This window comes from Eretmochelys imbricata, chromosome 23, assembly GCF_965152235.1.
Source record: "Eretmochelys imbricata isolate rEreImb1 chromosome 23, rEreImb1.hap1, whole genome shotgun sequence".
Classification (NCBI taxonomy): domain Eukaryota; kingdom Metazoa; phylum Chordata; order Testudines; family Cheloniidae; genus Eretmochelys; species Eretmochelys imbricata.
The window spans coordinates 10,634,245-10,658,234 of NC_135594.1; the positions used below are offsets into that span (position 1 = coordinate 10,634,245).

The window sequence follows — 23,990 nt, forward strand, 5'->3', positions numbered from 1 at the left end:
TCAGTGTATCCTAAAACTTTATATTTACCAAAGTTAAGATGGTTTTGAGGAACCAACAGCCAGGCTTCTGGGGAGCCCCTCCTTCCGTCACACTGTGTCGCCAAGATTTTTACTTTGTAAATAGTTCTTAATGGTTGTGTGTGGTATTACCTGTAGCCTGGTTAGGTTTTAGAGTAGTTTTTATAGTTAGTTAGGTGATTTTAGTGTTTTGTGGTGCCTGACAACAACATTTATGCAGTGCTCTCCAGGTTTCAAATTTTGCCTGTCATATGGGGTCTCTATCCCCAACAGTGACCTCTCTCCCCCACTCAGAAACTGTTTGTTCTACCCAGGAATGGGTCACATTATAGAAAGTTGTAGCATCTGTGAAAAAGAGAACACGAATGGCCAGGAATCTTTATCTGAAGGAGCCGTTGATGGAACAAGCCATGAGTCCTGGATAGGCCTCAGGACCCTCCAAAGTCTTTGCAACTAATCCACTTCATCTGCCTTCAATTGCTGAAGTGGTGGGGTACGGAGCCTGGGGCCCTAATTCTCCTTTAAAAAGGGAATGAGGTCATGGTATATTTTGGGAACCACCTCTTCAAAATAGGATTGACAAGACAGATTGGGGAAAGAAGTGATTTATCATCTTCCTCCTTGAGATGTTCACAAGAGCATGTTACCCAGGGTAGTAGAGGGCAGTCAGCCATCATCTTCCTGGTACTGGAGTGGGAGTTTTCCTATACTATTGACTACATCTGGTGGATGGCTGTCGACTCTGGTACCTATGGACGTAGTTGCGTCACTGCCACTTTTGGTGCTTTCAAGCCCACAGGGCTCTGTGGCGTCATAGACTAGCTCTGTTAAATAGAATCATAGAATACCGGGGTTGGAAGGGACATCAGGAGGTCACCTAGTCCAACCCCCTGCTCAAAGCAGGACCAATCCCCAATTTTTGCCCCAGATGGCCCCCTCAAAGATTGAACTCTCAACCCTGGGTTTAGCAGGCCACTGCTCAAACCACGGGGCTATCCCTCCCCCCGTTTGTCCATGACGTCCTCGTTGCTAACTAAGGACTCAGCGGGACTGTCAATACCACCTGCTATTCCAGGGCCTTCAGCTTCTTTAGCATCAGGGCTGAGATCGATGCCATCCACATACTTGGTACCAGGGATAAAACAGGCACCATATTCAGAGCAGGTGACTCTGGGTTTGGTACCAGTGCACTCCTCTTTTGAGTATCTATTTATATCATTAACCTCACCATCAGGGATCTTGGTATCTGACTCCCCTCTGAGCCAGCACTGACTCTGTCTTTAACCTCAAAATTGATAAAAAATGATTTCTTGGATATTTTTTTTCCAATTTCCCTGAAACAGACAATGCTCCCATCCTCTGGGCTGATTTTGCTCTTTTCTTGTTAGTTTCTTGACAAGTCAAGATAAGCTGCAGCCCCAGATGTGTGGGTTACCTCCATGCCCAGAGATTATAGATGGGATCCTTGGATTCCAATACAGAGTCTTCCTCCACTGCAGAAGAAATCTCGTACATCTTCTAAGTTCCCTGCAGAGGGAAAACATTGGTGCCTAGAGTGTCCCCATTCTTACAGAAAGAATAGACCATCTCAGCCTTCTGATGCCATACTCCTTCTCACAGTGGCCTTCTGGGACTCATAGACTGCTTCCCACTCTCACAGATCTACATTCCACCCCACTCTTGGAGCAGATCTCTCTGTACCCTCATTCGGATCAGTTTATAGACCAGCCCCTCTCAAGGTTACAGGAGTGCATCCACTTCTTGAGCCATAACCCCTGGAGCAGCCTTTGCCAGAACAAGAACCTATTCCTTTCCAGAAGATCTCAGCTACACCAGCTCCCTCCCTGACACCTCAGGAAGCTTCAGTCATCCCAGATTCCTCATCTCCTCTCCCTGAGGATTTTAAATTTTAAAGCCTGGCTTTACAGGCTGAAGTAGTCTAGGAAAAACCCCACAAATTACTGGACATTCTGCTGGCAACAAGTCCAGGCAGGGATGTCCTCCAGATTAACAATGCTTTATTACAACCTGTGAAGGCTTTATGGTAAACCCCTGCTTTGCTCATCCCAATAACTAACTATATGTATAAGAATTATCTTTTACCTGCTCAGGGATGTGAATGTTTTTATTCATATCCATCGACTAACCCTTTAATAGTCACAGCTGTCAATTGAAGGTCTTGACATGGGGGACAGGGGGTCAAAAGCCATCCCTCTCCAAAAAAGTAGAAAAGTTTGGATCCATTAGGATACAAGTCTCCTTTCTGTCAAGGGATTATCAGTGCAGATTCTCACTGAAAATGTTACAGCTGTGTTTTATCTAAACAAATAGAGGTCTTGGGGGGGGCAGGGGGGATGTACACTTTCAGTCCATCCTGCTGTGAGAAGTGGTACTAAAATTTTCAGAGTTTTGCATTACAAAAAAAAATTAATGTAGCTACGCACATAGCTGAAGTCCACAATCAAATGGCCAACTTCTTCAGCAGGAGGATCTAGCTCAATCCCAATTGGTCTCTCAACGACAGCGTGCTGAAACTCATCTTTTCGAGGTGGGCTAATCCTTTTGTTGATCTATTTGCAGGGGAAAAGAACAGGAAATGTCACCAGTTTTGTTTCTGAACAGGGTGCTGTGCTGGTTTTATTACCAAAGACTTGAGATTGAAATGGACCCGAGGAGTAACAAATATGTTCCCCCCAAAGCCTCTCCTTTGGAAGTTTATTAACAAGTTGAACTGAGGTCATGGCATATTGATCCTTATAGCCCCCTAAAGGCACAGGAAGTGATGGGTTTTTCATCTCTTCAGTCTCACACTTCATTGTCCTCACTGCCTGTCTTTAGTCCTGGATTTGCTTTCATAGCAGAATGTCCAAATTCAGCATCCTGACATGGACAGATGTCATCGTTCATCCTGGCTTCTGACTGGATAGACCAAAAAGAGAGAACTTATCTTGATTCAACAAATTCTGCTCAGTGGTAGAAAGCAGCAACAGGATCTGCTTACCTGGCTATATGGAAATGTTGTATCCGTCTGGGCCTCTTTTCAGGGGTATAATCTTTGGAAGCAAAGATCAAAGATTTAGGCATGAACACATGAAGAGACTGCTGCACGTGTTGCCGTCTCCTCATCTCCCTCAGGTGAGCTGTGATGCCTCCTCCACCTTCCCTTGTTCACCATTTTCGGTAGATCCGGGACTGATGAATCAGGTTGTAGATTAACTGCAGATTCCACTAGAGGAGCTCCAGGAATCCAGACATAAACTGTTTGGGCAATCTGTACATCACCCCCTGTGTGAGTGGTTCTACTCATGTTATATTGCACACATGTGTAGATTAGATGGTGTCAGGGTTCCTTCCCCACTCTGAACTCTAGGGTGCAGATGTGGGGACCCACATGAAAGACCCCCTAAACTTATTCTTACCAGCTTAGGTTAAAACTTCCCCAAGGCATAGATTTCTTTCTTGCCTTGGGATCGCTGCCACCACCAAGTGATTTAACAAATAATCAGGGAAAGGACCTCTTGGAGTCCTATTCCCCCAAAATATTCCCCCAAGCCTACACCCCCTTTCCTGGGGAAGGCTTGAGCATATATTCTCACCAACTGGTTACAAAGGGACTACAGACCCAAACCCCTGGGTCTTAGAACAATGGAAAAATCAGTCAGGTTCTTAAAAAGAAGGATTTTATTTAAAGAGAAAAAGGTAAAAGAATCACCTCTGTAAACTTAGGCTGGTAGTTAACCTTACAGAGTATCAGAAAATTCAAAGAGCACAGAGGAACCCCCTCTAGCCTTAGTTTCAAAGTTACAACAAAACAGGGATAAAACCTCCCTCTAGCAAAGGGAAAATTCAGAAGTTGAGAAAACAAAAATAAACTAATACGCCTTGCCTGGCTGTTACTTACAAGTTTGAAATAGGAGAGATTTGTTTAGAAAGATTTGGAGAACATGGATTGATGTCTGGTCCCTCTTAGTCCCAAGAGCGAACAGTCACAGAAACAAAGAACTCCCCTCAAAAAGTCTCTCCCCCCAGATTTGAAAGTATCTTTTGTCCCCATTGGTTCCTTTGGTCAGGTGCCAACCAGGTTACTTGAGCTTCTTAACCCCTTACAGGTAAGGAGGAATTTAGATTACCCCTATGGTTATGACAGATGGTATGTAATAAATGGGAGAAAATCTGTGGTGTGGGGCTAAGAGCAGCAGAGACAGCAGGATGTGATGAAATACACAATTAGATAAATATTGGAGTAAATATTTAGCTGACGGAATAAGCCATATTGAATCCGGCTAATTCATCCTGTTCTTGATGTTAGTAAATGAGATACCCAACTGTTATGTTCTTTTTTATGTTCCTATCAAAATCATCCAGCAGACTCCAGCAATGTTATTCAAAAGGGCTGATAAAAATTTCTGGATTCCAACTGTCAAGGTTCCTTCCCCACTCTGAACTCTAGGGTACAGATGTGGGGACCTGCATGAAAACCTCCTAAGCTTACTTTCACCAGCTTAGGTTAAAACTTCCCTAAGGTACAAATTAATTTACCCTTTGCCCATGGGTTTCCACTGCCACCACCAAACTTTATCTGGGTTCCTGAAAAAACGTAGTTTGGACACGTCTTTCCCCCCAAAATCCTCCCAACCCTTGCACCCCACTTCCTGGGAAAGGTTTGGTAAAAATCCTCACCAATTTGCATAGGTGACCACAGACCCAGACCCTTGGATCTTAGAACAACAAAAAAGCATTCAGTTTCCTTACAAGAAGACTTTTAATAGAAGTAAAGGAATCACCTCTGTAAAATCAGGATGGTAGATACCTTACAGGGGAATTAGATTCAAAACATAGAGAATCCCTCTAGGCAAAACCTTAAGTTACAAAAAAGACACATAGACAGGAATATTCATTCTATTCAGCACAGCTATTTTCTCAGCCATTTAAAGAAATCCTAATCTAACACATACCTAGCTAGATTACTTACTAAGTTCTAAGACTCCATTCCTGTTCTGTCTCCGGCAAAAGCATCACACACACAGACCCAGACCCTTTGTTTTTCTCCCTCCTCCCAGCTTTTGAAAGTATCTTCTCTCTTCATTGGTCATTTTGGTCAGGTGCCAGCGAGGTTACCTTTAGATTCTTAACCCTTTACAGGTGAGAGGATTTTTCCTCTGGCCAGGAGGGATGTTAAAGGGGTTTTACCCTTCCCTTTATTTTTATGACACCAACTAAAGATTCTAAGGTTTTGCTTTCACTCCCTGCACCTAACTCTTTTGTGCTCAAAGCTGTACATGAATGTGGCAGACAGCACCATGCTAACCCAATCCCATATGACAACTGAAGAAAGAAAGCGTCCTGGAGCTCAATCTATTTATCTTAACAAAAACACAGGGTGACTTGATCAACTTATGTAAGTAGGTAGATGGGGGACAAATAATTGGTAATTGGGTCCTCAATGTAGCAGAGGAAGGTTTAACAATATCCAATGGCTGGAAGTGAAGCTAGTTGAAATAAGGTATACATTTTTATCAGTGAGAGTCATTAGCCATTGGAACATTTTACAAAGGTTCATGATAGATAGTATATCAGCGATAATTTTAAAATCAAGATTGGAGATTTTTTTCAAAGATCTGCTCCAGTTAAGTCAAAAGATGTTTGCCATTTGCTTTGGTGGTTGTGGGACTGGGCGATGGGAAGATTTGTGTGTACGGATCTAAGAAATACACATAAGTTTAGTCAATGAGAAATGTTTTTTTCTTTCCCACATTCAGAAAGAAAAGCAGATCATTCTCAGGCGGTAAGATTTCCCTTATCCCTCCTAATGCATTTGCACGAGTTTTCTTTTTTCATAGAATAACTTTGTATTTACATTGTTTTCTCAGTAAATCTGCTTTGATTTCTTGCAAGTTTCATTCCCCTGCTTGAAGTCCTGTGCAGACCATAATAAAACATCTTTGGTATTTCTAAACTATACAGCTGATGATTTTCTAACTCAAAAGCTGTTGTACGCAACACAGGATAATTCTATTTTGGACCTCATCCTGACTAGTAAAAATGAATAAATCCCTGAATCATAGAATCACAGAATCATAGAATATCAGGGTTGGACCCCTGAAGGTCATCTAGTCCAATCCCCTGCTCGAAGCAGGACCAATTCCCAGTTAAATCATCCCAGCCAGGGCTTTGTCAAGCCTGACCTTAAAAACTTCCAAGGAAGGAGATTCCACCACCTCCCTAGGCAACGCATTCCAGTGTTTCACCACCCTCTTAGTGAAAAAGTTTTTCCTAATATCCAATCTAAACCTCCCCCACTGCAACTTGAGGCCATTACTCCTCGTTCTGTCATCTGCTACCATTGAGAACAGTCTAGAGCCATCCTCTTTGGAACCCCCTTTCAGGTAGTTGAAAGCAGCTATCAAATCCCCCCTCATTCTTCTCTTCTGCAGGCTAAACAATCCCAGCTCCCTCAGCCTCTCCTCATAAGTCATGTGTTCCAGACCCCTAATCATTTTTGTTGCCCTTCGCTGGACTCTCTCCAATTTATCCACATCCTTCTTGTAGTGTGGGGCCCAAAACTGGACACAGTACTCCAGATGAGGCCTCACCAATGTCGAATAGAGAGGAACGATCACGTCCCTCGATCTGCTCGCTATGCCCCTACTTATACATCCCAAAATGCCATTGGCCTTCTTGGCAACAAGGGCACACTGCTGACTCATATCCAGCTTCTCGTCCACTGTCACCCCTAGGTCCTTTTCCGCAGAACTGCTGCCTAGCCATTCGGTCCCTAGTCTGTAGCGGTGCATTGGATTCTTCCGTCCTAAATGCAGGACCCTGCACTTATCCTTATTGAACCTCATCAGATTTCTTTTGGCCCAATCCTCCAATTTGTCTAGGTCTCTCTGTATCCTATCCCTCCCCTCCAGCGTATCTACCACTCCTCCCAGTTTAGTATCATCCGCAAATTTGCTGAGAGTGCAATCCACACCATCCTCCAGATCATTTATGAAGATATTGAACAAAACCGGCCCCAGGACCGACCCTTGGGGCACTCCACTTGATACCGGCTGCCAACTAGACATGGAGCCATTGATCACTACCCGTTGAGCCCGACAATCTAGCCAGCTTTCTACTCACCTTATAGTGCATTCTTCCAGCCCATGTGATTAACTCATTGTTCTAATGAGTGACAAAGTTCATTTAGCTATTGTGGATGAAATAAGTACTGCCGGGTACTTCAGTTTATCTGTCGACTCTACACCTGATCTTTCACATATTGTTCAATTGAGTACTAAGATATGTGTCTCCCACAGATAGAAAACCAGTTGAACAATTTATAACATTCCTCAATTTGAAAAGCCACACTGGTGAAGAAATTGCAAATCAAGTACTGCATTATCTGTGCCAAGTTTGCAAAATAGATGTCTCCAAGTGCAGAAGTCAATCTTATGACAACACTGCCAACATGTCAGGGTGTTATCAAGGAATGCAGAAGAAGCTTTTAGAACAGAACAAGTATGCCATATTCATACCATATTTATTCATGCACACTCTCTCAATCTTGTTGGCCGCAGTGCTGTTGATTGTTGTCTGGTGGCAGTAAGTTTTTTCTCAACAGTCCAGTTACTTTATACATTTTTCTCTGCCTGAACACACCGATGGGCAGTTCTTAAAACATATTTGGGCAATGATCGTGTGTTAAAATCTCTTTCTAATACTCACTGTGATGCACATGCAATGGCAACAAGTGCAATTCTGGAGTCCTACTCAAAGATTGTGGATGCATTAGAAAGTATAGCTGAAGACCAATCACAAAAGGGAAAAACTATGCGAGAGAAAGAAAACATTGCAAACAAGATGCAAGAACTAGAGTTCATATTCATGTTGACCATGTGGAATGAAATTTTACAACACTTTTACCACACAGGTCAAGCTCTCCAAGAAAAAGTATTGGATTTGAAAACATGTGCAGACCTCTGTCAATCATTAGCAGACCACTTACACACTTTGAGGAATGATTTCGAAAGATGTGAAGACATATCAAAAGATATCTTGCCTGATACTAACTACAAAGAAGCCCAGTCCCGCAAGCGAATCAGGAAAAAACAAGCAAATGATAGCAGTGCAAGAGAAACAGCATTGAATCCTAGAGACAAATTTCACGTTTCTACTTACTACGCTATAATTGATACACTTGAAGCTCATATGAAGAGGAGAGGTGAAGTGTACAAAGAAGTATCAAGTAGATTTTCTTTTCTAAACAATATGGACTTATCTGACTGTCAAGGTTCCTTCCCCACTCTGAACTCTAGGGTACAGATGTGGGGAACTGCATGAAAACGTCCTAAACTTACTTTTACCAGCTTAGGTTAAAACTTCCCCAAGATACAAACTATTTTACCTTTTGCCCTTGGACTTTCGCTGCCACCACCAAACGTCTAACCGGTATTATTAGGTAAGAGTCTGTTTGGAAACGTCTTTCCTCCCAAAATCGTCCCAAATGTTACACTCCCCTTTCCTGGGGAAGGCTTGATAAAAATCCTCACCAATTTGCATAGGTGACCACAGACCCAAACCCTTGGATCTTAAGAAGAATGAAAAAGCATTCAGTTTCTTAAAAGAAGAATTTTAATAGAAGAAAAGGTAAAAAGAATCACCACTGTAAAATCAGGATGATAAATACCTTACAGGGTAATTAGATTCAAAACATAGAGAATCCCTCTAGGCAAAACCTTAAGTTACAAAAAGACACAAAAACAGGAATATCCATTCCATTCAGCACAGCTTATTTTTCTCAGCCATTTAAAGAAATCAGAATCTAACGCATATCTAGCTAGATTACTTACTAAGTTCTAAGATTCCATTCCTGTCCTGTCCCTGGGAAAAGCATCACACAAACACAGAGAGAGAGGCTTTGTTTCTTCCTCCTCCCAGCTTTTGAAAGTATCTTGTCTCCTCATTGGTCATTTTGGTCAGGTGCCAGCGAGGTTATCCTAGCTTCTTAACCCTTTACAGGTGAAAGGGTTTTTCCTCTGGCCAGGAGGAATTTTAAAGGTGTTTACCCTTCCCTTTATATTTATGACACTGACGAACAATATTCACAAGGTTCCCAAAAGCTAGTTGACTCATACCCTGTTTACTTGAACATGAATCTCTGTGGAGAAGTACAGCAGTTCCACTGTTATATGCGCGCCAAGTTTAATGAAACAGGAAAAATGAAATTCAGTCACATTGATCTTCATGATACAATATTGAAAGATGGAATACAATGTGTATTTCCAAATGTAGAGATTGCACTATGTATTTTTCTAACATTGATGATTACTAACTTCTTTGCAAAATGCTCTTTTTCTCAGCTGAAAAGAATAAAAAAACCCTCAGAGAACAACAATGTGTCAGGGCAGACTTGATTCACTTTCCCTATTGTGTATGGAAGCGGACATGCTTCGTCAAGTCAGCTTCGATGAACTTATCCAGAATTTTGCAATCAGAAAATCTAGAAAGAAGCTATTTTAATTTCAGCATACATGTAAGTTTTGTGTCATTTTGAAAAATAATTTTTTTTTACGGTATAGTATTTTTTTTATATTGAATTACATATGAGGGGGGACACCATAATCTTTTCAGTACTTAGGGCCTATATCCGGCCCTGATCTGACTCATATGGAAATATTCCTGACACCTTATGTTATATCACATCATAAATATATTTACCTTCTTTCATTGTTTCCTTTTCATTTACTGCAAACACAGGGAATCACATTTCAACATTAAGAAAAGGAGTACTTGTGGCACCTTAGAGACTAACAAATTTATTTGAGCATAAGCTTTCATGAGCTACAGCTCACTTCATCGGATGCATTCAGTGGAACATACAGTGGGGAGATTTATATACACAGAGAACATGAAACAAAGGGTGTCACCATACACACTGTAAGGAGAGTTATCAGGTAAGCTGAGCTATTACCAGTAAGGGGGGAGGGGGACTTTTGTAGTGATAATCAAGGTGGGCCATTTCCAGCAGTTGACAAGAACGTCTGAGGAACAGTGGGGGGCGGGGAGGGGACAAGTACTCCTTTTCTTTTTGTGGATACAGACTAACATGGCTGCTACTCTGAAACCTGTCATTTCAACATTAATTGCTCTTATAAGTTTCCCAAAGCCTTATTTCAGCAAAAAAACAGCTTTAAAAAATTTGGCCAGATTCTCTCCGTGTAGGATAAACTTGCCTTAGGAGACAGGAAACAGATAGTTTTACTAGCAAATTATCTCCTCATTCATTCTTTCTGCCAATTCTCTGATTATGCAGAGAATATGACCACATAAAGCAGGAGATGGCCCGTCACCTGTGAAATGTCAGGCTGCTTCTGGAGGCCCCTTGCGTCTGCACATCAACCCCACACATATCACCTGACTTAGCAGGACAGCTTCTGAGTGAGTCAGACAAAACCATGAGTGAACAGGAACAGATACTAACTGGCAGAATGATTGGAGTGGGAAAAGAGGGCCATCAGACTGAAGTTTAGGAAGAGCTGACAAATAAAGAAAGGGGTCCAGAACAATTAAGTGTAGATGAACTGAAATAAATGGGACTGATCATGAGACCTAAAATCTGCTGAAGAAGACTGAAGTGAAGCTTTAATTGAGGAAGAAGATTTTTTACCAGAGAAATATTTTGAGTTGCTGAAATTTCTAGGAGGTCCCATGAATACACCTAAGGGAAATGAGTGATCAGAGGACTGAGATTCTCACCCGGCTTATTGAGAAATTCCAGGTCTTGCCCTAGTCCTGAATGAACCTTGTGGACCAAGAGCAAATCCATTATGACCAAACATAATTCCCAAGCAGACAACCAGCAGGAGGCAATTACTCCTGTTTTCAGTGCCTGTGTTATAAAAGGCCTTGCATTTTATCCTTTACCCAGTGCATATTGGGAAATGTAAGTGATTTCTCCAGGTACACGAGCAACCCCATTTTAAAACTGTTAACAATTCTGGAACAAATGTCAAGGGATGCCCATAGAGTAATGTGGGGCAGAATGCTAGCCTGCATATTATGTATTTTGATGACAAGATCTGTTTATGACAGAAGGAAACAAACTTTTCTGATGAGCCAGCAATAGCAATAGTCACTGTTGGTCAATACCCCAAAATAAATCCTAATTCCCTTTATATCACCTGGATGCCTACTGCAAACTTAAAAGCACACAGCCATAACATAACATAAGCACAGAACAAACTCACCCATCTCCTGTAATTTTTAAGCAGCTTCTCAAATCAGCAAAGCAACTGCTATGATAAACTTTTCTTCTAAAATGATAGAATCATAGAAATGTACGGCTGAAAGGGACTTTGAGAGGTCATCAAGTCCCAGCACCTGCACAGGGCAGGATCAAGTAATCCTAGACCATCCCTGACAGGGGTTTGTCCAACCTGTTCTAAAAAAACCTCCAGCGATGGGGATTTCACAGGCTTCCTGGGACTGTGTCAAAATCAAGATATAGAATATGTTCATATAAATTTCCTTTCACTTGCTCAGTCACTTACTCAATCGAGATGTTGTGTCATTATTATCTGAAAAAAAGTAAAATGCTTTTTGAAAATGAGACACTTTCATCTTAGAATAATTTTGATGGAAACAGTTGCTGGCATGAATGCTAAATCTGTAATCCTGAATCATTCATTGGTGTCTGTTTTGGCCTTGAATACATTTAAATGTGAGGAACTTACAAATTCTCTTGTCAGAACAAGGGACCTGTCTGGTAAGCAAATATAATTTACAGACCCTTATATTTCATTTTCTGAATGTGGCCATATTACTACGTACTACGTAAACCTAGACCATCCACAACAGGGTTTTGTCCAACCTGTTCTAATTTCAGTTTTCGTTTCTTTTTATTATAATTAAAGAGTTCCATATCATGTTTTAACATTTTCACATATTTGTTAAAATAACATACACAGAAATACATAAAAAGAAAAGGAGTACTTGTGGCACCTTAGAGACTAACCAATTTATTTGAGCATAAGCTTTCGTGAGCTACAGCTCACTTCATCGGATGCATACTGTGGAAACTGCAGAAGACATTATATACACAGAGACCATGAAACAATACCTCCTTCCACCCCACTCTCCTGCTGATAATAGCTTATCTAAAGTGATCACTCTCCTTACAATGTGTATGATAATCAAGTTGGGCCATTTCCAGCATAAATCCAGGTTTTCTCACCCTCTGCCCCCCCCAACTCACTCTCCTGCTGGTAATAGCCCATCCAAAGTGACCACTCTCTTTACAATGTGTATGATAATCAAGTTGGGCCATTTCCAGCACAAATCCAGGTTTTCTCACCTCCCCCCGCCGCTTTTTTTTTTCGAAAAAACCACACACACAAACTCACTCTTCTGCTGGTAATAGCTTATCCAAAGTGACCACTATCCCTACAATGTGTATGAAAATCAAGGTGGGCCATTTCCAGCACAAATCCAGGTTTTCTCACCCCCCCACCACACACAAACTCACCCTCCTGCTGGTAATAGCTCATCCAAACTGACCACTCTCCTTACAATATGTATGATAATCAAGGTGGGCCAATTTATAAGGTACAGCAACAAGAAGGGCTATGCTAATAAATAAAATGACCAGGAAAGCAGCCATCCAAGGGGAGGCAGTCAGGAAGAAAACATCTGAAAAATATGTGAAAATGTCAGTAACGTTCCCCTAATTCTTAAGAAACATCTTGAAAATTATAAGGCCAACCAAATGGAGTTACTCAGGTTAATTTATATGCGTTAATTATATGTATGTACTGACATTAATTAACCCTTTCAACAACCATATGAAGTTGGTGGGATAAGTATTATTACCCCCCCCCTTGAGGTATGGAAAATGAGAGAAGTTGAGTAAATTCTCGGAGGTGATAATGGAAGTCAGTAGCAGGGCTTGAACTCAATACAGAATCCCTGTGCTCAACAGATATAAACAGGACAACTCACCTGGGTGAGGACTATAAAGCATGAGTAAGGGCTGTAAAATCTGCCCAATAACCACTAAATAACAAGGAAAAGTTAAAGGAATGTTAATGTTGGAAAATTAAGCACACAAGAATCAGGAAAGGCCAAAATGAAAGTTATATATAGCACCTTAACTCTGCCCTTTTCCCAGGATGCATTAGTGCATTGAATGAGACAGAATTTTCCATATCTTTAGTAAGATTGAAAATGCCATGCAACTTTGTTACATATTCATGTGCAATGAAAGCCATTAGAACCTGGGATCATTGTGCAGAAAGAAAATTCTTAATAATCTACCTGTGCAAATTATGATTTTTTAAAAAGTTTTAACACAGCTTTATCAAAATCGGTTTTGCTGGAAACTGACAGGCAAATATTTAAAAGAAGATAACTACTAGTTCATATAGCAGGCATTTCAATGGTAGATCTCAAAATATTTTACAAAGGAGGTCAGTATCATTATCCCCATTTGTGGGAAAACTGAGGCACAGAACAGGGAATGAATATGTCCAGCGTCACTGAACAGGTTAACAGCACATTGAGGAATAGAACTCTGGCTTCCTAAATCCTCACCTAGTACTCCATCTGCTAGGTCGGACAACATGGGTATTTATTTCTTACCACAAAGGAGAGAGAAAAACAGGACCCATCTCATTAACCAAGCAGCCTCTTTATTCCTCCTTACAATCACTTACCCCAAATCTGCACTCACCTGAAATCAGGACTCTGGACTCGCTCTCTGTCTTTAGCATGCTGTTGATTATTTTGCAGGAAATTTCATTGTCTGATCCTGGTTCTATGTTAATGGAACTTTCAATAGTGAAGGTTCCAGCAGGTGTCTTTGTGCTGATGGTGGTTGGCTTTTCTGTTCGGTTTTGTCCTTTACTGTCTAGCCAGAGCACTTGGGGCTCAGGGAACCATCCCTCTGACCTGCAGGTGAGGACGATCCCCTGACCCGCATAATCATCCAGGAAAATGGAAGACTCACCACCCCTAGCTACAAAAAAGAGTTGTTTTTTTTTAAAAAAAACTTGTCATGCCTTGCGCAAACAGAGCAGAGTCAGGGGAATTCCCCCACAGATGGCACCTTGTGTACAAAAGCCGCTTTTAAGGTCCATCACAATCTGGGAGCTGATCTTGTCATTAGAGGGAAATTCCCAGCCTCTCTTTCCCACTGAGCTTTGGTACGGGTTTGTCCCCTCATGTAAATCTGAAGCACTTTCATCATCATTAAGTTCATACAAAGATGTTGTGCCTCAATGTTCACTGCAGTCAGTAGTATCTTATTTTCCTTGATATAATTTAAGAATCTATAAGAGGAGTGAAATCCTGTGTGGACAAACTCTCTCTTATTCACTTGTGGCTAAGAGGTTAAGAGAGCCAAGTTGCTAAGTGAGTTAGTTCATTCTACCATCTTGCTAATAAGCATTTGAGGCCAAGTCTATAGTTTTTAAAGCTAGAATGGACCATTCTTTTACAATGCAGGACATAGATTTAACCTGATTGTTTTTGGGTTTTGACCACTGGCTTGTGGTGGTATCTTTTGGAAAGATATCCAATCTTGATGTAAAAGGGATGGAGAATTGACCAAATACCTTTGTAGTCTGTTCCAAAGGTTAATTACCCTTATTTAAAAGAAATTGAACTATATTTCCAATTTGAACTTTGCTGACCTTAAATTTAAGGCACTGGATCTTGTTTTGCTTTGTCTGTGTGATGAAAAAGCCTTCTAATATCTGAAATCTCTTCCCCATGAAAGTAATTATAAACTGTGATCAAACCACCTCTTAAACACCTTTTTGTTAAACTAAAAGGATTGAGCTTCTTTAGTCTCTCACCGTGAGGCCGGCTTTCTAGGGCTTCAATATTTTTGTGTCTTTTCTCTGAAACCACAAATCATTCTCACAGCTCTTCTCATTTGTGGTGTAATTCTGGAGACTAAAAAAGAGGTGCAGAAAGGCTTAATTGAGCTCCTTCTCTCTTTCTTTCAATAACAAAATATCTGGTAATAAATGATTCAATATTACCTTCACTTACCTGTCATATCCAGTTCAATCACCACCTCATCATACCAGTTCTCAGAAACCACTCAGCACATGTAATTCCCTGTATCAGAAGCCTGGACATTCTTCAGCTTTAGAGACATGTTCCCTGTGTTCATTTCATGTTGAAAGAACTCCATTCAACCCTGGTATCTCTGATCCTGTTTTTCTTCTTTGTTTCCTCTGTTATAAGAACTCACATCTATATTTTCCTGGGGTCAAACAAGTCTTCAGCGGAGAGTGATGTCCCCAGGGATACTCGTGGCTATCACCTGGCAAGGGAGGGTAATGTCTTCTCTGAGGAATCCAATACAGGCGATTCAGGGTGAGTGATTTTATATTCACCTGTAGATAGATACAGATAGACATTTTCTCTGTTTCAGATCATTAATCAGTGAATGAACTTTATGATGTAGAAGCAGCCTCAGGTGCCACAAGTACTCCTTTTCTTTTTACATTTTTATTGGGCAGCCTGGTGCTTGTCTGATGGCATATAAAATTATTTGCCTCTGAATAGACTTAGGAGTTTCATAGTGTTATGGGGGATTTGAAGCATCCCATGAATGACGTTCAGTGAATATTCTTTGTTGGTATTGCATATGGCATTAGAGTTAAGCCATTTCTCTTCACATTGGGGTGAACAAAGAAGTAAACTGCATTGCACTGACAAATGAAAATGTTAGACACTATTAAAAATAAGGAACCTTAGATTGTTGATGCATGTGATTTTTTCCCTCACCCTGGCAATGATTAATTACTTCATTAAAATAAATTCAACAAATAACTTTGTTTACCTCTTATCAAGTAGGGTGTCTGTAGAAATGTCAGTATCTGAATAGAATCATAGAATCATAGAATATCAGGGTTGGAAGGGACCACAGAAGGTCATCTAGTCCAACCCCCTGCTCGAAGCAGGACCAATTCCCAGTTAAATCATCCCAGCCAGGGCTTTGTCAAGCCTGACCTTAAAAACCTCTAAGGAAGGAGATACTACCACCTCCCTAGGTAACGCATTCCAGTGTTTCACCACCCTCTTAGTGAAAAAGTTTTTCCTAATATCCAACCTAAACCTCCCCCACTGCAACTTGAGACCATTACTCCTTGTTCTGTCATCCACTACCACTGAGAATAGTCTAGATCCATCCTCTTTGGAACCACCTTTCAGGTAGTTGAAAGCAGCTACCAAATCCCCCTCATTTTTCTCTTCAGTAGATTAAAGAATCCCAGTTCCCTCAGCCTCTCCTCATAACTCATGTGTTCCAGTCCCCTAATCATTTTTGTTGCCGTCCGCTGGACTCTCTCCAATTTTTCCACATCCTTCTTGTAGTGTGGGGCCCAAAACTGGACACAGTACTCCAGATGAGGCCTCACCAATGTCGAATAGAGGGGAACGATCATGTCCCTCGATCTGCTGGCAATGCCCCTACTTATACATCCCAAAATGCCGTTGGCCTTCTTGGCAACAAGGGCACACTGTTGACTCATATCCAGCAACATGTACTTGGCAAGGAAAAACACTGGCATTGCAAAAACGCAAGCACTCCTAAACACAAAGTATTCAGGTAAACACATTCCAGATGGGAAGTACCATAACACCCAGATACAAGGTTTCAGTGTAAATAAACTCCCCAAAGATAGTACCGGGACACACTGACCCCTCCTAAAGATAAGGTCAGGATGACAGTGTGATGGATAGAGATGTTTTGAGTGAACCAACAGGTACGAGGTAAAGGGTGGTAACTAACCATTTCAGAGGAGCGACAGGTTACGTTTTTGTATCAGTGTATAAAGGAGGGGTCACAGAGGGGGTTGTCTGTCTGCACTAGGGGGGAGCGGAGAGTCCTGCTGCTCACTGAACTGAGTCCATTGTAACAGGCATACATGTCTTAATATCCCCGTAGAGTCTGCCAGCTACTATTACCATGCTTCATTGACAATAAACCTGGCCGAGTGTCTTCACTACTGAACCATGTCTGTGGTCTTATTGAGCATTTCGATCGAGATCCGCTGTGTCAGCTATCTGCGCAGAGACGGCATAGCACACAGGGAGAATGCACACATAGCCCACAACTGAGAACAGGGCTATTCATATGTTTAGAGTTATGCTTGTGTTTAAACACTGTGCTGGACTGGGGTCTTCAGCTGTAAACTGTTCTTGACAGGGACCAGACCTTCCCTGTGTTTCTACAGCACTGAGCTTGTAGTTAGTGCTTAACAAATAATTATTGCTGTGGAAACCAGGTAAATACAATAGAATGTAAGATACAGATGGATTGGGAGATATAACATATGTTTATATCATCTGTAAATATGTCCAGTTAATGCACAAGGGATGATTTTCAATTCAAATGTTAATCTGTGAAAGAAAATATCTCAGAATTTATAGGTAACAGGTTTACTGTATGCACTGCGGCTTACCTGCATAGCTCTGAGCTCTTCTGAAATCTACACAGGGAAAAAGCAATTACTGCCTTGACAATCTATGGCATAGTGAAATACAATGGAGTTTAAAATATCTTCTGTCTGCCTACTGTGTTTATAGCACACTCATCTCCATGCTGTTTTAATCTAGTTAATACTTGAGTGATAATTATAATTTTAATTTAAAGAATAAGTGGATAATTTAAAACAACTCAACTTACCCAGCTCTCCTGAGAGTCGATCTGAAATGAAAGGATACTCCAGTCAGTGACCCTAACTTGTTCTTTTCTGATACTGTTTTTAAAATTCTGAGAACTCTGAACAAATAATGCTCAGACAATGGGGCTCAGTCATGCAATTCTTATTTGTGCTCGTAGTTCTTTAACTACACTAACAGTCCCATTACAGTTCATGGAACTACTTACCTAAGTAAGAACTGCGCTCTTAGTTTCAGCGCTTGTTTACAGGAAGAGTGGGAATAACATGGCCACTGAGGCTGAGATTTCTGAGAGGTGGGCAACTTTTTCCTTAAGCTCCCTTGAAAATCCTAGGCACAAATGTTATCGGCAATGCTATATTACAGTCTCTGTGCTGTGACTATCAAAGACACAAAGCAGAGAGCAATATCAGTTCATTCCATTATATAAATGCTTCCCCAACATCTTTATATTCAATTGTCTGCAGTGCAGTCCCACATTAACTCAGCCATTCAAAGTGCCTCTAGCCGAAGGTGACTACCAGGGTCGGTTTTTCTGGTTCTAGCCCCATAAATCTTACATACATTATTGTACCTGTATCATACAAACAGGCACCAGAAATCAATGTTTTCAGTTCTTATCTGAAATATCATCATTTGCCAGTGCTATTGTCTAGCAGTGTTGAGTCTGCCTCACAATTTTTGTGTGATACTGAAGTACAGTGCAGAATGTGTTAGCTTATATGATTGTTGTCTCCCTCCTAGCACTGTTGCAAAAACTAAATGAGCCAAATTCATTCCCGTTGCAGTTCCAATGACTGCCGCAGAATTAAAACAAAGACAATTTCTTTTAAAAAAAAATTAAACCTCACAAGCACTAATGTTAGTAATCTCAGCACTATGGTTAGTGCACATACAATCATTATATATCTGAATCTGTGTAAGTATAAAATCGCATTACCCTTAGCACCTAGGCTATAATCCTAAGGAAGACAGAGACAGAATATTTTAATGATTTTGCAAGTGTGTGTATCACCAGTGCCTTCTGCTGGATGGAATCAGAACTATTCAACTGCATTTCACAAGCCCTATACATTTTACAGCTATTGAAGATATTTGTTTAGCTGGAGCAACAGGGGCCTGTGTTATAGAAATAGGATAGATCTGGGTTCCATCTGTGCTCTTGTCACGAAGGTCCAAGTGGCCATGATGTGTAGAATAGTAACATCTGTAGTACTACTTGGATTGTAATCCCCTTGAGGCAAGGGCTGTCTTTTTGTTCTGTGTTTGTGCAGCACCTAGCCCAATGGGGTCCTGCTCTATGACTGGGGTTCAAAGGCAATACCATAATACACCTAATAAGTAATGTGCAGCACCTAACACTATGGGGTATTGGGTTATTCCTGTGGACACTAGGTGCTACTGTAACTCAACTAACAAATAATATACGCCACCTGGAAGTGCTATGACTGTTATCCTAGATGCTACTGTAAATCATGCAATACATGTTGTACAGCTCCTAGCACAATGCAGTATGGCTAGGTGTTATGGTAATAATAATAATAATAATTAATAATAAAGTAATTAATTAATTTGAGCCCACAGTTTTGTTACAATGTATTAAGCAAGATAGACTCATGATCAAAGGAGAATGTTTCTCAATCCCAAAAGAGTGGGCATAATGGGCCACAGGCTTTGTTTTCAAAATACAAAAAGCAGGGCTCACCCCGTGAAATTAATAGGCAGGTTAACTACAACAAAGAGGAAGTACTGTTTTCACCCAACACCCTGTGTCATAAATATAAACGGAAGGGTAAAACCCCTTTAAAATCCCTCCTGGCCAGAGGAAAAATCCTTTCACCTGTAAAGGGTTAAGAAGCTAGGATAACCTCACTGGCACCTGACCAAAATGACCAATGAGGAGACAAGATACTTTCAAAAGTTGGGAAGAGGGAGAACATCAAAGGGTCTGTGTCTGTTTGTGTGATGCTTTTGCCGGGGACAGAACAGGAATGGAGTCTTAGAACTTAGAAAGTAATCTAGCTAGATATGCATTAGGTTATGATTTCTTTAAATGGCTGAGAAAATAAGTTGTGGTGAATAGAATGAATATTCCTGTCTGTGTGTATTTTTGTAACCTAAGGTTTTGTCTAGAGGGATTCTCTATGTTTTGAATCTAATTACCCTGTAAGGTATTTACCATCCTGATCTTACAGAGGTGGTCCTGTTCTTTTTACTGTTTCTTCTATTGAAATGTTTCTTTTCAAGAACTGAATGCTTTTTTCATTGTTCTAAGATCCAAGGGCTTGGTCTGTGGTCACCTATGCAAATTGGTGAGGATTTTTACCAAACCTTCCCCAGGAAGTGGGGTGCAAGTGTTGGGAGGATTTTTTTGGGGAAAAGACGTTTCCAAGCAACGTTTTCCCAGTAACCCAGATTAACGTTTGGTGCTGGCAGTGGAAGTCCAAGGGTAAAGGGTAAAATAGTTTGTACCTTGGGAAAGTTTTAACCTAAGCTGGTAAAAGTAAGTTTAGGAGGTTTTCATGCAGGTCCGCACATCTGTACCCTAGAGTTCAAAGTGGGGAAGGAACCTTGACACCCTGTTAACCTGGTATGTTTTGATGGCTAATTGTAAAATGGGTTCAAAAAAGGACTAGATATATTTATGGAGGATAGGTCTATCAACAGCTATTAGCCAAGATGATCGGGGGTTCAGCCTCATGCTGTAGGTGGCCCTAAATCTCTGATAGCCAGAAGCCAGGAGGGGAAGGTTTGGATGGATCTCCTCAGAATTGGTTGCTCTGTACACTCCCCCTGAAGCTCTGGTACTGGCCACTGTAGGAGACAGGATAGTGGGCTAGATGGACCTTTGCTATGACCCAGAATGGCAGATCTTACATTCCTGAAGTAGAAGCAGAGTCTCACTGGCTGGTATTTGACCACATTTATTGATCTTCACCTTCAAGATGCCATAGACAGACTCACCAGAACACTCACCTCTTTTACTCTAAGCCAAGTAACAAAATAGAGAAGTTTCCTTACCCATATTTTCTTGTATGTCTTGAATTGCTGCAAAATAGTAATTTAAATGAGTGCACTGAACAGCAGAGAGAAAGAGAGAGAGAGAATAAGAACTGAGAGAGCGAGCAAAGAGATAATGATCCATGGAGAACATTGTAAAAACTATTCATAGAGAATTCTGCTATTACACATTCATGGCATGGAACCTGCTAAATTCTCACTCCATATTTAATAGCCATCACTTTTTACGACTCAGTCTGGGACCCATTTATTTCAAACAATAGAGTGCAAACACTTGAAGAGTCTTTGAGTTATCTCTGTCATTATTTTTATTATTTGTAGCATGCCAACAGCATGCTACGTGCTTTAAGACATTGAACGCAATGAGGCTCCTGCCACTAAGAGCAGGCAATATACACTGACAATTTCCTGTAGAGATGAAGGATGCTGTGCAAAAAAAGTGATTGACATAGATGTTTAGCAGCTTCCTCTTAGTTAGTTCCACAATTATTCTTTAAATGCTGGTATGTTTGCTTAATATTTATTTTATCTCATATGATGGAGTGTGGCAGTTCAATGATGAGACAGAACACAGCTTTATGCAAGCAAGCAGGTTGGTCAGCTGAGATGGGCTGTTCTGCCCCCCGCCTTCCACCTTCTCCTTTTATTATATTTCTCCCCCCAAAGCATTACACACTGCTACCGCAAAAAGATACACAAAGGAATGTATGACGTTGATTAATATACTTATTTACCATCCTTTATCTACTACAATCCTGGTTCTCAGGCCTTGAGCCCAGGCTAAGAAAGCTTCCCACAGTCGCTGTCCCAACAATCAAGTTCTCATGGTTCATATCTAGCCCTTGTCCTTGGATAGAGCAATGTGTGCATTGCTTCTACAAAACAGTCAGGGTGCGCCCTGCCTACTTCCAGGTGGAATAGCTAAACATGAACCCTTCATCCCCCCGTTTTTTATTTAATGATATTTGGCCATCTCATGGTAGCCGTCAATTTGTTTTGTCATGCTATTTAACTCCCAGACAGACAAGGACATAACTTGGGGAGCTTTCCAGGGCGAAATTTTACAAAGTCTTAACAAGGAAGGAATACATTGTACACAGCAGCAGCAAAAAATAAGCCCAATGATTACAAACACAGCATAACCAAAAAGCTGTCGCAGCCATTCTAGAGAGGGCAGCCAACCTGTAAGCCAATTCCAAAAACCCTCAAACCCCAGATCTTGGCGTATTTGTGTTGTAAGACAGGCCAATTCAGCCAGTCTAGTTTCTATGGAGCGACTATTATCAGTTAAATTAAAGCAACACATGTGCTGAAATGTGGAGCAGCCTAGATGGTGTTTCAGGAGCAGAAAATCAATGGCTGCTCTGTTATCCAAAATTGCATCCCTTAATTCGTGTTGTTCTGTTTTAAGTAAGGCAATAGCCTGGGATGTTGTATTAATTGCCTTTGCTGCAAAGCATGCCAGGTTATTTAAAGTTCTGGCTGAATACATAGCAAGCGCGGGGACCCCAACAATAGAGGCTGCTAAGGCAGTATACTCAGCACGACTAAAAAGCTCAACATCTGCAATACAATCATCTGAAAGGGGTACACTTCTTTTACTATGTTTTTGACCAGCAAAAGGCAATATAAGTGTCATTCTACTAAGACAGCAAAGGGTGCCATCACTTAAATTTGCAGGAATATAATTAAAGGTGTGTGAACCGCAAGTAAAAAACCATCCTGATGGTAGGATGATATGGCCATAATTGTATGAAACATTAACAGCATGGGAACAATTTAAAAGGGGTTGAGAAATTTTTCAACAGCCCAAGGGCACCTTTGTACTAGTGCAGTTAACTACACGCGCACAGGTGACATTGTCAGCCCCGGCCGGGTACGGTGTGTGGAGGGATATAGCCTTGCGAGGCAGAGTATAGTTGGCCGGGCCCCAATTAGCCATGCTAGAGTACTGGGAAGAAAGATTCGCATAAGCAGAGAACAGTGTCTTATTCTCCATCTCCTCAGGGTGATGACATACTGGAATAAGTCATGTACCTAACAAATCTCCGGCTGCTACAGAATTAGATAGACAAAAGTGGGTAACATTTGCTATTGAAGCCAATCTTTCCCATATGTTATATGTCATTCGGGCTCATAACGGGGGATGCGCTTCCGAGCCAACCCCTACAGGAAATAGCAGACACAAAAGACACACAATCATCACAGAATTAGCAGTGATTTGGGCGAGAATCGCCACAAACAAAGTCTCAGGAGTCTCTGGCTGTTGATCTGCTGCCAGTCTTCATTGGGCCGCGGCAACCAATGCTTTTACTGCTCCCCATGTCACGGCCGGTTTGGGACACTACGCCTCCTCCGTTTCCGTCCCGTCGTTGTCGACTCGGGGGGCAACGCGGTCTCCTCCAAAGTCAGCTGAAACTCTGGTATGGGATTTGACAGCCCCTGGTGCCATGCCATGTTGTTTAAGTGCCGGTCGCACACACCGAGCTGGAACCCACAACGGTCCTGCAGGGAGAGACACAGCAGCATATCCCCGACCTCAAGTGATTAGAGGTGCTGGGCCCAGCCACTGTGTATCGGGCAGCTGACGGTAAAAGACACGCGGTCTTTCCAGTACCTCAGATTTGTGAAAATGCCGATCCGCAGGGGTCTGCTGATCTGCATTCAGTGTTAAATTATTTAAAGTAAACAAGAGGATATGCATTTGTTGTTGAATGTCTCCTAAGGTTCGGAGACGCAGCTCCCCTTGTTTTAATTGTTTATCTAGCAAGGTTTTGAGTGTGCGATTGGCACGTTCAACAATGGCTTGGCCCGTGGAATTATAAGGGATTCCGTGTTTAAGACAGACGTCCCAGCGGGCACAAAAGGTGGAGAGGGCTGCAGAGCAGTAGGCTGGGGCATTATCTGTTTTAATTTGGCAGGGGCGACCCATAACAGAAAAGCAGGCCAGCAAATGGTGAATAACTTTGTTAGTGGCTTCTCCACGTTGTGGGGTTGCCCAAAGGAAGCCCGAATAAGTATCAACGGAAACATGTAAAAACGAATAGGGGCAGAATTGTGGCTCATGAGTAACATCCATTTGCCACAGCTGATTTGCTGCGGTACCTCTGGGGTTAACGGCATAAAAAAAAGTAGGAGCAGCAGCAGCACAGTGGGGGCAGGAACGAACAATGGAACGTGCATGATCAGCAGGAATGTGAAACTGCCGGGCCAAAACAGAGGCAGACTGATGAAAAAAGGCATGGCTTTCAATGGGGTCAGAAAAAAGGGAA

General features: G+C 41.5%; 1 pseudogene; it reads right to left on the minus strand.

Annotated features, from left to right (window-relative positions):
* Positions 1-1,010: 1,010 nt before the first annotated feature.
* LOC144279308 (butyrophilin subfamily 3 member A2-like) lies at positions 1,011-15,908 on the minus strand (annotated as a pseudogene).
* Between the last annotated feature and the right edge of the window lie 8,082 nt (positions 15,909-23,990).